Source organism: Gymnoscopelus microlampas (assembly GCF_963454915.1).
Source record: "Gymnoscopelus microlampas genome assembly, chromosome: 16".
In the NCBI taxonomy this organism is placed as follows: Eukaryota; Metazoa; Chordata; class Actinopteri; order Myctophiformes; family Myctophidae; genus Gymnoscopelus; species Gymnoscopelus microlampas.
Window position 1 is genome coordinate 42,708,653 of NC_139953.1, and position 12,500 is coordinate 42,721,152.

The 12,500-nt window shown below is 42.6% G+C and overlaps 1 protein-coding gene across 1 annotated transcript in view; it reads left to right on the forward strand.

The window, feature by feature from the left end:
* Positions 1 to 12,500, forward strand: part of LOC311062689 (MAM domain-containing glycosylphosphatidylinositol anchor protein 2) — a gene marked incomplete at both ends in the record, with an annotated part of 584,351 nt that overhangs the window by 367,209 nt on the left and 204,642 nt on the right.

Below are 12,500 nucleotides of genomic sequence, written 5' to 3' on the forward strand. Positions count from 1 at the left end.
GTAGCAGAGTCTCTTAAACTCATGGTGGGGACTCCAAATGGTCCTGTAGCAGAGTCTCTTAAACTCATGGTGGGGACTCCAAATGGTCCTGTAGCAGGGTTTCTTAAACTCATGGTGGGGACTCCAAATGTATGGTGGGGGACCTGTGTCTGCAGGTGGGGGGGACTCGTGGGGATGTGTTTCTGCAGGAGCACTTGCTTGTGTTTATTCTACTGTTGAGGACATGATGACTACATGACCAGCCATGTAGATCCTAGATTAACACGTTTAAGAAGCCCTGTTTTCATATTATGCAGCTGACAGTATCATACATTCAGCACGCTGCAAAATCTTGAGTGCAAAAACGGACCTATAATTAATTCTTTTAAAGTGTCAGTTTTTACACTCTTGAGTTAAACTAACACTTAATAAGGCCCTGACACACAAAGCGTGGTTGACGCGAGCTTCACTGATGCGTGTCTCTGCCTGTTTACATAGGCTGTTTAAATTTAAATCGGACCATGATAATGATAAATCAGACTGAAGCTGCATGGAGCTTCAGTCTGACATTGGCTCCAGTGTTGGCGATTGCAAGGGGGAGGGGATTAGAATTTCCCTAAACCAATCCTAAGGGATCCCCACCCCCAACCTCCGACTCTCATTGGACAATACATTTTGTACCGAATAAATCCTAGGTTCACATTCACAACAACAGACCAAGAGGCAGTCCACTCAGAGAGTGGGCGTGGTCTATGGTCTGGAACCAGACTAGTTCACCACTGCTCAGCAGCCTTTTGTAAACAACGTGTGCGTTTGATGAAGCGAGCGATGCTGCCGCTTTTGCTGCATCAGGGCCTTGAAGATTTTGCAGTGCGTTGGTGGCGCAAGTAGCTACTAGACCAGTGGTTCTCAAACCTTTTCATGATAAGGACCCCCAAAGTGGACCCCCCCCCCCACACACACACACACACACTTTGGGCTATTCAAAAATAGCAGATATACAAGCTCATAGCTCTACGAGCTTGTAGATCTGCTATTTTTGAAAAATCGTGAAAATGTGTGAAAATCTTTGAATATATATATTTTTAAAGCGAACATTTTTAACTCAAATCTTTGCTTCTGGGGGTCCCTGGAACAAAATATTTTGATGGGGGTCCGCGGCCAAATACACATAATTTTGGGGGTCCTTGACAAGAAAAAGATTGAGCACCACTGAATATTGTTGAGATTTAGGAGACATGTAGAATCGGCTTCAGGTCTCAATGGGTTAACTAACTGACTTTGCTGGGGACCCCCTGGAACCCCCCAAGGACCCCTGGGGGCCCACTTTGAGAACCAATGAACTAGACTCTACAGTATGTACTAGCTAACTAACTAACTAACCCTGACCCCCACCAAAACGTGCTCCAACTAGTAATCAAGAGACTAAACCTCCATTTTGTGTCCTTCTCCATCCATTAGCTCACACATTGACATCAAGCATGTTGATAACAGCTACATGCGTATTATTAAATCCTCCTTGTCTTTAAGTGAGCCGTGACATTGTGCTATATTATAACATTATAACGGGTTGGAGGACGGTGTGAGTGAGTACAGCAAAGCCTGCACATCTTGATTGATTGGTGCGGTATCGCGGTAGGCAGCCGGTGTGTGGGTTTTTATTCAGCTGTGCTAATGAACTGCACCTAATTTATATATCGTTGCCGTCGGGGCGAGAACCTCTTATCTCCATCTAACTTTTTGTGTTTTTTTGGTAAATTAACTCCCTACTTGATCATACTACAGCGTCACACAAAAGCGCCAAAAGTAGCAGATCTACAAGCTCGAAACGCGTCGCTTCGCGCCGCGTTTCGAGCTTGTAGATCTGCTACTTTTGCTGTTTTTTAATTTGCATCCTGAAAAGAAACAGTTTTGGACATATGAGGTTTTTACCCGACAGAGATGATATATATATATATAAAAAAAGAATAATAGAAATAGGTGGGGAGTGCGGAGATAATGATTTTTTTTGGGGCGGGGTGTGTTTAGGTATGGCATCGATCACATTAATTCAGCTGAAAAGTGCTTCGGTTCAAAGTCAGCGTTAAATGAAATTAATGAACGGTGTGCACATTTCTCTCCATGCAAAAAGGTATTGATTATATTCCACCGACATGTTTCAACAATATACATACTGTATACATTCTTTAATTGTTTTGAAGATAATTCTGTGGCTTTTTTTTGTTGTTGCTTCATTTAGATGGAGTGTAGTAGAGAGAGAGAGTGAGAGAGTGGAAACTTAGCACAAGAAAGAGGAAAACTAATGACCAGAAAAAATAAATGAGAAGTTGCATCTCGGATGGAATGGATCAGATTGTTGTTCAAGCAGACAGATGGATAGAGATAGATAGACAGACAGACAGACAGATGGGTAGGCAGACAGACAGGCTGATTGGTGGATAGGTGGATGGATGAACAAAGATGAAAAGTTGGAAAATAGGAAATATGGATCTGCAACTGATTTACTGCAATACTTTGAAACACAATGTTAGTCACGTTATGCAAGCTAGTCATGATCGGAATCAGAATCAACTTTACAGGTGCAAAAACAGTTATTGTTATTTCCATAAGAGAATGGTGAGAAGAAGAAGGGGGAAGACAGATCAATAAAAACAAACAAATTATCGACATATTTACACATAGTACTGGATATCTATCCAGGTACGGTAAGACATAAGGTGCGGTAAGTACCTGAGGTATAAGCCATAAAGGTCTTAAAGACATAATAAGTCATGTTTTGGGTGATTTACTACTTTGAGTTTAGCCTAGAGGCTACGTCATGCAAATACCATTATTGAATGCTTGTAGGACTGCTATTTTCGATGAACGTTCTATCTAACGCCTATTTGTGCCAAATGCTCACCTATTACATTATTACATGCCCAGGTGTTTTAAGTGGTTAATGCCTGTGTTGCTCATTACCAGTACCATATCTTTGGTGGTATGGGTTCTGTGGTGGTACTGTATAGTGCTTCTTATAGTGTGCCTGATGGATTGGAATGATGGCTTGTACAACGTTCTGGTTATTAACTTCTGTGTAATGGTGAGGAAGATGAAGGCTACGTTTTCCAATGAATTGCCAAGTTTCACAGTCGGATTAATTGGAAACATAAAACTCGTGATGTTCGAGTACTTTCAATGAATTGCGCCGTACATCATTTTGTTGCTGTCGGGCAGGAAACCTTGTACGTCCTAAAAAAAACATACAGTTTTAATTACTATTTCATTTATTTTATACTAGAGTTTCGGGGGGCTACGCCCCCCTCAACCCCAGCCGCGCACGGGGCCCAGCGTGGCCGTGTGTATATTGGGGGACCCAAATCGCCGGAGTAAAACTGTGGAAAAGTTAAAAAAAAAAAAAAAAAAAAATGAAAAAAATATATTTTTGATGTTTGAGGGGGACCCCCGCGGACCCCCTGCTGGTGGACGGACCCCCTGTGGAGTGTTGGGACGCGCGGGGACCCCCCTGGAACATGGCGGACCATTTTGGTGTTTTTTTTTTTTTCATGAAGGTGGTTGCTTGTTGCTGGCGCTGGCTGTGCAAACCTGGCAGGCCAGCGCATGCTGGCGCACGTTACACCAGAAATGGTGCCTGGAGAAAATGGTGACCAAAAAAAAAGTTTGGAAAAAAAGGAAAAACCCCCCGCAGCGGCTGGCTGCTGTTGTGGTGATGAGGTCGTGCGCACGGTAAACGGTACGAAGCTGCCTCCCCTTCCGTTTTGTCCGACATTTGGTGAGTAGAATTAATTATGTTGCGCGGTGGAAAAGCTGTAGTGAGCAGTGAGATGTCCCCTACGCGAGGCGTAAATTCAGCGCGGCCGGCGTGGCGAGTCAGTTGGCGACATGTGGTCTGGCGGTGCGTTGTTTAGTCGATAACAGAGCTGTGGGGTGTCGCACCCAGGGTGCGGAAGTTGGTCGCCATTTATATAGTTAGATAACAGGGAAAATAGGTGATCTACAAGCTCACAACGCGTCGTATCGCGATGCATCGTGGGCTTGTAGATTGGCTGCTTTTGTGCGACACTTTCTATGATGAAGTAGGCCATGAATTTACAAACAAATACAAAACGTTGAAATATGGAGATAAAAGATTTCCCGCCCGACGACAACAATTTATTTCAATGACGTGTGTGTTCTCGACAGAGAGAGACGTTGTTTGTTGTGTTTCTTTGGTAAAACGTTGTTTCATGGTGTTTGCTCTTGTAATGTGCTTGTTGAGTCTGTTCTTTTGTCACTTGTTATTACTTATTGATGGACTGTCATCCATTAGGGTGCTGTTTGTAATGCTTTATGCTTTCTGTGTAGCCTATACTGTCGTCTGTCATTTATATTTGATGCTAATCATGTCCCGTGTCATGTCGTTTATTGTTGAGTTAATTCCCTAATGCTTCCCCGCTCGATGCTTTTTGACGCGTTGCAGATGTTGTGGATCCCAGTACTAATAGATCAGTGGTTCTCAAACTTTTTCATGTCAAGGACCCCCAAAATGATATGTATTTGGCTGCGGACCCCCCCATCTCGAAACATATTTTGTGCCAGGGAATTTTTCAAAAATAGCAGATCTACAAGCTCATAGCGCGGTGCCGCGCTATGAGCTTGTGTATCTGCTATTTTTGAATAGCCAAAGTATAAAATATGGTAATTTTGTCGGGGACCCCCTCGTACCCCCCCCCCAAGGACCCCTGGACCACTTTGAGAACCAATGCTATATTCACCTGTTTCCTAGGCTTTGTACTTCCTATGTGTTTTCCACTTCCTGTCGATTTGATCCAATGAAATCCAATGAAACTGGTCAGATGACTAATGCTATCCAATGAAATCCGACAGGAAGTGGAAAACACACAGCCTAGGAAACAGGTGAATAGATCATAGCAGTGGGGTCCATTTTGTGGATCCACAGCCAAATGTATTTTCCCACAGTGATTACCGAAAAACATTTGTATTCATTGTTTTAAGCCTGGAACCAAGACATGCAGGGCCAGGCTCCTGGTGAATCGTGTGTCAATTGTTGACAGTATCAAGTCAAATTTCTAATCAATGGAGAAATATTTTCTTGGGCGGTGTAACCGCCCCTATATGTGAGGTTTGGACATCGACATTCGCTGCACTGTGATTAGCCACCATTGTACCCCCTAACCCTGCACCGTGATTGGCCACCATTGTACACCCCTAATCCCTACACATTCAATGCAAATCTATACTTTTCTTTAAGTGAGCTTCCATCACTGTGATGACCACTAGCTGCACTGTGATTGGCTGACTCTATTCAGGACTGTGATTGGCTAGCGAAACACATGACACATGTGCACAGCCCTATAAATAGGACTATGCACTTAAAAAAAACACATCTATGTTTTTTTTAAGTGTGTCCCCAAAATGACCGCAGAATATGCTGTAAAAGGATGAAAAACATGTCTTTCATTTTAAGCTGGTCTTTAAGCCTTGATGTTTGATTGAAGGTCTATGTGTCTGAATGTGACTGAATATCGTTGCTGTTGTACAGAAACCTCTTATCTCCCTATTCTAAATTGTGTTTTTTTTCCTGTAAATTAACGCCCTAGTTGATCATATTACAGCGTCACACAAATATCAGATCTAGAAGCCCGAAACACGGCGCAAAACGGTGCGTTTCGAGCTTGTCGATCTACTACTTTTGCTATTTTTTTAATTTGAATCCTGAAAAGTAACAGGTTTGGACATATTTTCCACCCGATGATAAGTGCACAGTAAGCTACTACACACACACACACACACACACACACGCACACGCACACACGCAGCCCCCCTCCCTCTCTCCTTCACGCTCGTGCGTTCCGTCCCTCACCTTCGCCAGCCAGCGCGCCACTCAAAGTAATAACATAAAACGCTGCTCGTCTACCTCGGCGCATAATTATCGTCAGATAATCCTTTGATAATCCTCGGCACTATAAAAACAGTGCGGCATCAATCGCACCTGCCGAGCCATGTTTCCTCATTATGTTTTTTTCAAAGTAGTCACTCCGCTCGCTTCCTTGTGGAGAGAGAGAGAGAGGCCTGGGAGACGTGGGGACGAAACAATAAACACAAGGCCCCTTTAATGTGTATGAAAAAAGAAATAACGCTGGGTATAACACAGAGGAAAATCAAGTACCTCCGTCGTGATCAAATGACATGAAAGGTTTTGCTCGCGGGCATTATTATGATTATTATGACTGCTCCTTAAGCTAACCATTGTTACTCTGAGATGTCGGCGTGAGAAATGTTTGGAAAGTGTTGCGTAGACAGAGGCACGCTGTGGAGTTGATTTGTGTATTATACCTTTAGTGCTGTTAACGTTCCCCATCGTCGTTGCTGTAAGGTTTAACCCTTTAAGGCCGGGAAGGGAACGCATCTGTGTCACTTTAAGATTTATTTGGCTATTAAAAAAATAGCAGATATACAAGCTCATAGCGCGGCACCGAGTGCCGCACTATGAGCTTGTAGATCTGCTATTTTAGAAAAATCCTGACAATTTGTGAAAATATTTATACATTTTTAACTCAAATCTTTGCTTCTGGGGGTCCCTGGAAACAAATATTTTTAGATTGGGGGTCCTTGACAAGTTTGAAAACCATTGATAATATAGCAACATAAGTAAAAAAAAAATGTTTTTAAATCAAACTTTCGGAAAAAAGTACTTTAGGATTTAGAAGACATTTGTAAAATCCCCAGAAGCAAAGATTTGAGTTAAAAACTTTTGCTTTAAAAAAGAGTATATATATTCAAACTAAAGATTTGCACACATTTTCACGATTTTTCTAAAATATTGCAGATCTACAAGCTCATAGCGCGGCACTCGGTGCCGCGCTATGAGCTTGTAGATCTGCTATTTTTGAATAGCCAAAGAAATCTTAAAATGACACAGATGCGTTCCCGGTCTTAAAGGGTTAACTGAACCGTTGCACACACAAATAATATCCTCGGCCATTGCCTGCCACGTTGTTGTTTAATATCGTCTCAGTCGGTTGGAAACCTCATACTGCATGTCCAAAACTGTTTTCCGGATTCAAATTCAAGAGTACCAGATCTACAAGCTCGAAACGCGTCACTTCGCGCCGCCTTTCGTGCTCGCGGATCTGCTACTTTTAATTTTTTTTTATCCCACGATTTTTGTAACCCATTTTGTCACCCAGTGCCAATTGCCTAAGCTATAATCATGGGCGCTACTCTCCCTCTGCCAGCCTGGGAGAGTAGCGCCCTGAACTGAACTTATGCTTCCTTCAATGCATGAGGAGTGAGCAGGCCACTTCTTATCACCTGACGGGGGAGTTTCCCCGGGAGGACGTATAGCGCGTGGAAGGAACACGTTATTCCAACCAGTTCCTTTCCCCTCCATCAGGCGCCCCGGCTGACCAGGGGGAAGCAGTATAGAGACCAGGATTACTGCATGTTTCTTGTGAGGGTACCTACACAAGGGGACACGGGGAGAACCTAGAGGGTATGGGCACTGATGACGTGGAGGAGAGAAAGCGCCCACAGCGTCCCCGGCGGGAATCAAACCCAGGACTGCCTCTATGAGGCGACAGCGCTACCGACTGCGTCACCGTGCCCCCCCCTACCAGATATGCTACTTTTGATACTTTTGTGTGACGCTGTGATCAAGTAAGGCGTTAAAGGAGAGTGCCGGTCATTTTCGGTTGTATGTTTGATGTGTGGGGTCTGCCATTCTGCAGACCCCTTGCAGCGGCATAATGGGAGAAGTGTGTAAGAGTGAAAATCGTCTATATTAACCGATGCAATGTTTTTTTTTCTACTACTACTCATCGTGGAGTCTCAAGATACTCAAACATGCGCTGAATGACCCGCATGAGCTACCGTTCGTGCAAACGACATGACGCTGGTTGCTTGTTTCTCTCAGAACCTGGCGTGTGCCAGATTTTCAACGTTCCTTTGTATGTTGGTGAGTGATTAGCGACACATCAAACATACAACCTAAAATGACCAGCACTCTCCTTTAATTTACGAAAAAACACAAAAAGTTAGAACATGGAGATAAGAGGTTTCTGCCCAGACGGCGACCATATATTTCATCTGATTTGTTTCAACGACGCTCTATTTCAGAGAAGTGTCGGTTTCTTTGTGGTTTTAAACTGTGGATTTAAACAGCTTGTGCCGCCTTTTGTTTTTTTTTCTTTGCCTTTTTTGCACACGATTAGTCCATTTGCGGAGTGAATAAGTCCAGCTTTTGTTCTGCTGGCGGTTCTCCTGAAGAGGGGGGGGGGGGGGGGGGGGAGAGAGAGAGAGAGAGAGTCTGTGTGGTAATTAGAAGTCTTTAATAAAAGCATTTAGATGAGATTAAAACGGCAGGCCGGTCAGTGGTTTGGAAACGAGGCCGTTTAACCCAAAGTCCTCGTTTTTTGCCCTTGTCCCAGCACGATGCCCCGGTTCCACAGTCCCCAAGTTCAGCCTAGAGTGGTGTAAAGTAACTAAGTACATTTACTCAAGTACTGTACTTAAGTACACTTTTGAGGATTTTTTTTTACTTCACTGGAGTATTTCCAGTTTTCAGTACTTTTACTTCTACTCCACTACAATTATTTGAAAACTTTAGTTACTAGTTACTTTGAATATTATTATAAAACATTAACCACTTCAGCCCTACACATGTTTCGGCCATTTGAAAATAGCCGATCTACAAGCTCACATTGTGAGCTTGTAGATCTGCTATTTTCAAAAGATTTTTACACATTTGAAAACTTGTGAAATGGGACAATGCGTAACGAGTTCTTTCTACTTTTCGTACTTTTAAGTCCAATACTTTTACTCAAGTTAATTTTGAATTCCGGACTTTCACTTGTATCAGAGTATTTCTACATTGCAGTATTGATACTTTTACTTAAGTAAAAAAAAAAGTCTTATTTTTAATACCACTGGAGCTTCCTTATCGTCTCATCTCATACAGTACGTCCAAAATGTGTTACTTTTCAGGATTCAAATTCAAAAACAGCCAACGTTGGTTGTTGTCTTGCCGGGTCTCACAGACCCACGTCCCCCCAAAACACGTCCCCCCAAAACCCAGTCTGTGCCCCGAGACAACAAGAACAAGAGAAACAGAGACAGTCTACAAAAAGAAAAAAGGCATCAGCGTTTAAAAAGAATACATAAATAAAAATACACAATCCCAACTAAGCTTCCAGCATGGAAGCTGCTTGGCAGATTAATCTTCTCATTAGCCTGTATGTTGAACGTGTGTTCGGATTGTGTGCGTGTGCGTGTGTGTGTGTGCGCGCGTGTGTGTGCGCGCGTGTGTGTGCATGTGTGTGTGTGCGTGTGCGTGCGTGTGTTGTACATCTCTGGATTGTATTTAGATGTGATCTCCGGCTTTCCCCATATAGCGCTGACTCTGAAATTCATTTGGCCTTCGATTGGAAGTGCTAATGGGGGCCATCTTAGAGATAAAGGCTTTAATAGCAACTCTGAGTTATATTACTGATGGATTAAGTGATAATAATGAAAGTAGCCCCCATCACCACCACGGACCATCGCCGGCGCCGCAGCTTATTGAGCCTATTACCGCAATTATAAATAACCGGTGCATTTTTATTTCATTAACTTTTAGTCTGTGTGCTCCTCAGGTGCATCGCACCACTTTAGCCCTTTAAGACCTGGGACGCGTCTGTGTCGCATTTTTAGACTTTACAGATTTTAGACTTTGGCTATTCAAAAATAGCAGATCTACAAGCTCATAGCGCGGCACCGAGTGCCGCGCTATGAGCTTGTAGATCTGCTATTTTTGAAAAATCGTTATTTTTTTTTTGCAAATCTTGAGATTTGAGTTAGAAAAGCGAACATTTGTAACTCAAATCTTTGCTTCTGGGGGATTCAACAGTTTTTTGAAAAAACGTATGTCGCCATAATATCAGTGGTTCTTTTTTCCATGTCAAGGACCCCCAAAATGACGCGTATTTGGCCACGGACCCCCATCTAAAAATATATGTTCCAGGGACCCCCAAAAGCAAAGATTCAAGTAAAACATTTTCGCTTTAAAACAATATATATTAAAAGATTTGCACACATTTTCACTATTTTTGAATAGCCAAAGTGTAAAATAATGCTTTTTTAGCTCAAATCAAGAAGTGACACAGATGCTTCTTCAGGGCTTAAAGGGTTAGTTTTGTTTTCGTTTTCAGACACCCCCCCCTCAGAGATCGATGCTAAGCGAGCTGTGAACGGCATAGCGATGAGTACTGGCCTCACTTTATAAATGCAAATCTTAAACGGTCCGTCTTCGCCGTGCTGTGTTTTGTTTTTCAGCAGAACTGCGGTTAACCAAAAGCCTCAAGTCTTAATTGATTTGCAGGAGTTGTACGCGTTCAGACTCAAAGTCTCATCCCTCTGTTCCTACAGTATATACCACTGCATAAACAACCTCTTATCTCCATATTCTAACTTTTTGTGTGTGTTTTTTTTTGTACTTGATCATGCTGTTACAACATCACACAAAAGCGTCAAAAAATGTCCTGTGTTCCAATGGAACCAATGTAGGTTTTATTTAGTCTCAAGCTCTTAATAAGGTTTATTGGTTCCAAAATGTATAAAACTCCAAAATAGTGAAAATAGCAGGAATAGCCCTATTCCCTACTGTACGTTTGCGCGACACTTTCAGAAAAAAAACACAGAAAAAAAAACACAGAAAAAATAAATAAACAAAGAAACATGGAGATACAAGGTTTCAATATCTTGCTGTCGGGCAGAAGCCTCTTATCTCCATATCCTCTAATATTCATTTTTTCATAAATGATTGCCCTACTTGCTCATACTACAGCGTCACACAAAAGTATCAAAAGTAGCAGATGTGAGGTTTCCACCCAACAGAGACGATAAGGTATGTTGGGGCGGAGTGACCCGGGGACCACGTCTGATAATTCCTCCTATCAGTAACCTACTTTACACCTGGAACTCTGGAGCTATCGGCAGCCAGCCCAAAAAAAAGTAACAATGACTGCAGTTAATAAATTAAGCAAATCAATTAAGTGCTCGGCTGATAAAAAACGTAAAAAAGCAGTGAGCTGGTCTGATAGAGCCTATAGCCATCTGTGATCTTTTACTTTTATTTTTTTCTGTGAAAGTGATTTCACGTTATCTAAAGCCAGCGGCAGACATTCCCCCCATCGCTGTCCTCATTTCAACCACGCTAGCTGTCTATTTCACGACTTTAAAGGTAGGGTAAGGGATTTTCTTTGGTTAAAATGAGTGTTAAATAGCGCTATATTATCATAGTACTCATTGCTATATAGAGTGTCTGTTCAGTAACAGGAGTCTCCATGTCCTTCCTGCTCTTTATAAAACAGAACATGCATTTCCAGGTCGGAATAAATGGGGATAAAGCGGATAAATGGCTACTCTCTGCTGATTTGTTGAGATTTTGTCACCTACAGTACCTGAAAATGTATTTTCTGTTTATTAAGAGCTGGAGAGACATGGAGACTCCTGTTACTGAACAAACACTCTATAGCAATCTGTGCTTTGACCTATTAACCAAAACATTTCACTTACCCTACCTTTAACCCTGGCATCTTTATTCAGGCCATGGTCATTATGGGTGAAACATTTCCCCAAATCTACAAGCTCACAATATGTCACGTTGCGAGCTTGTAGATCATCTATTTTGCATCATCAAGTATACAGGGCTTAAGAAGGCCTCCCCCTTTTTGCTTTTTTTGGGTTGCTTTGTACCCCCTTTTCTCTCCAATTTAGTCGTAATGCCAAGTGATAGCTCCCCGCCCACATTTCTGTGTTGTCATTGCTGTTGTATCCTCCTGAATCACCTGCCAGTGAGGAGCCCCCACCGGGTGGACGTAGCACCTCCATCCTACTCCTCCCGCCCAACACTCCTAGCTGACACGTGCCGCCGCCCCAGCCCGTAGGAGTATATGTGCCAGAGACTAATCCTCCCGCCCGACTTCCCTACCCCCGAATAGACGATTGACAAAGCCGCGCATGTTCCGAATCCCTAGACTCCACAGTGGTGGGCAGCTATACTTTACCACTGCGCCACCACGAGTGTCGGGCTTAAGTAGGCTTAACTGTGACTTGTCATTTATACCATTTACAATTCACAATTTAAGCATTTTAGCAGACACTCTTAATCCAGAGCGATTTACAGTAAGCAATGTATAAACGCATACATCAAAGGCATAGAGACAGTGCATAGTGCCTCAGTAATCTAGGATCCTAGGTTAACCAAGAACCTATCGTCAGTCTAAATAAATGATACAATATTTACATATCGTTGCTGTCAGGCAGAAACCAGCTAACTCCATTTTTATGCTTTTGCATTTTTTTTCTATAAATCAGGGCCATTGAACACCCTTTACGTCTGTGTGTTGGTAAAAAAAATATTTAACCAATGAAAAGCATTAAAAAAGCGCTTCTGACGAAACCAGCTAACTCCATTGGATCCTCAAACTTTCTGCTAAAGTGGAGTTAGCTGTTTTTTTCTGACTCCAGGCTCCACCCCCTTT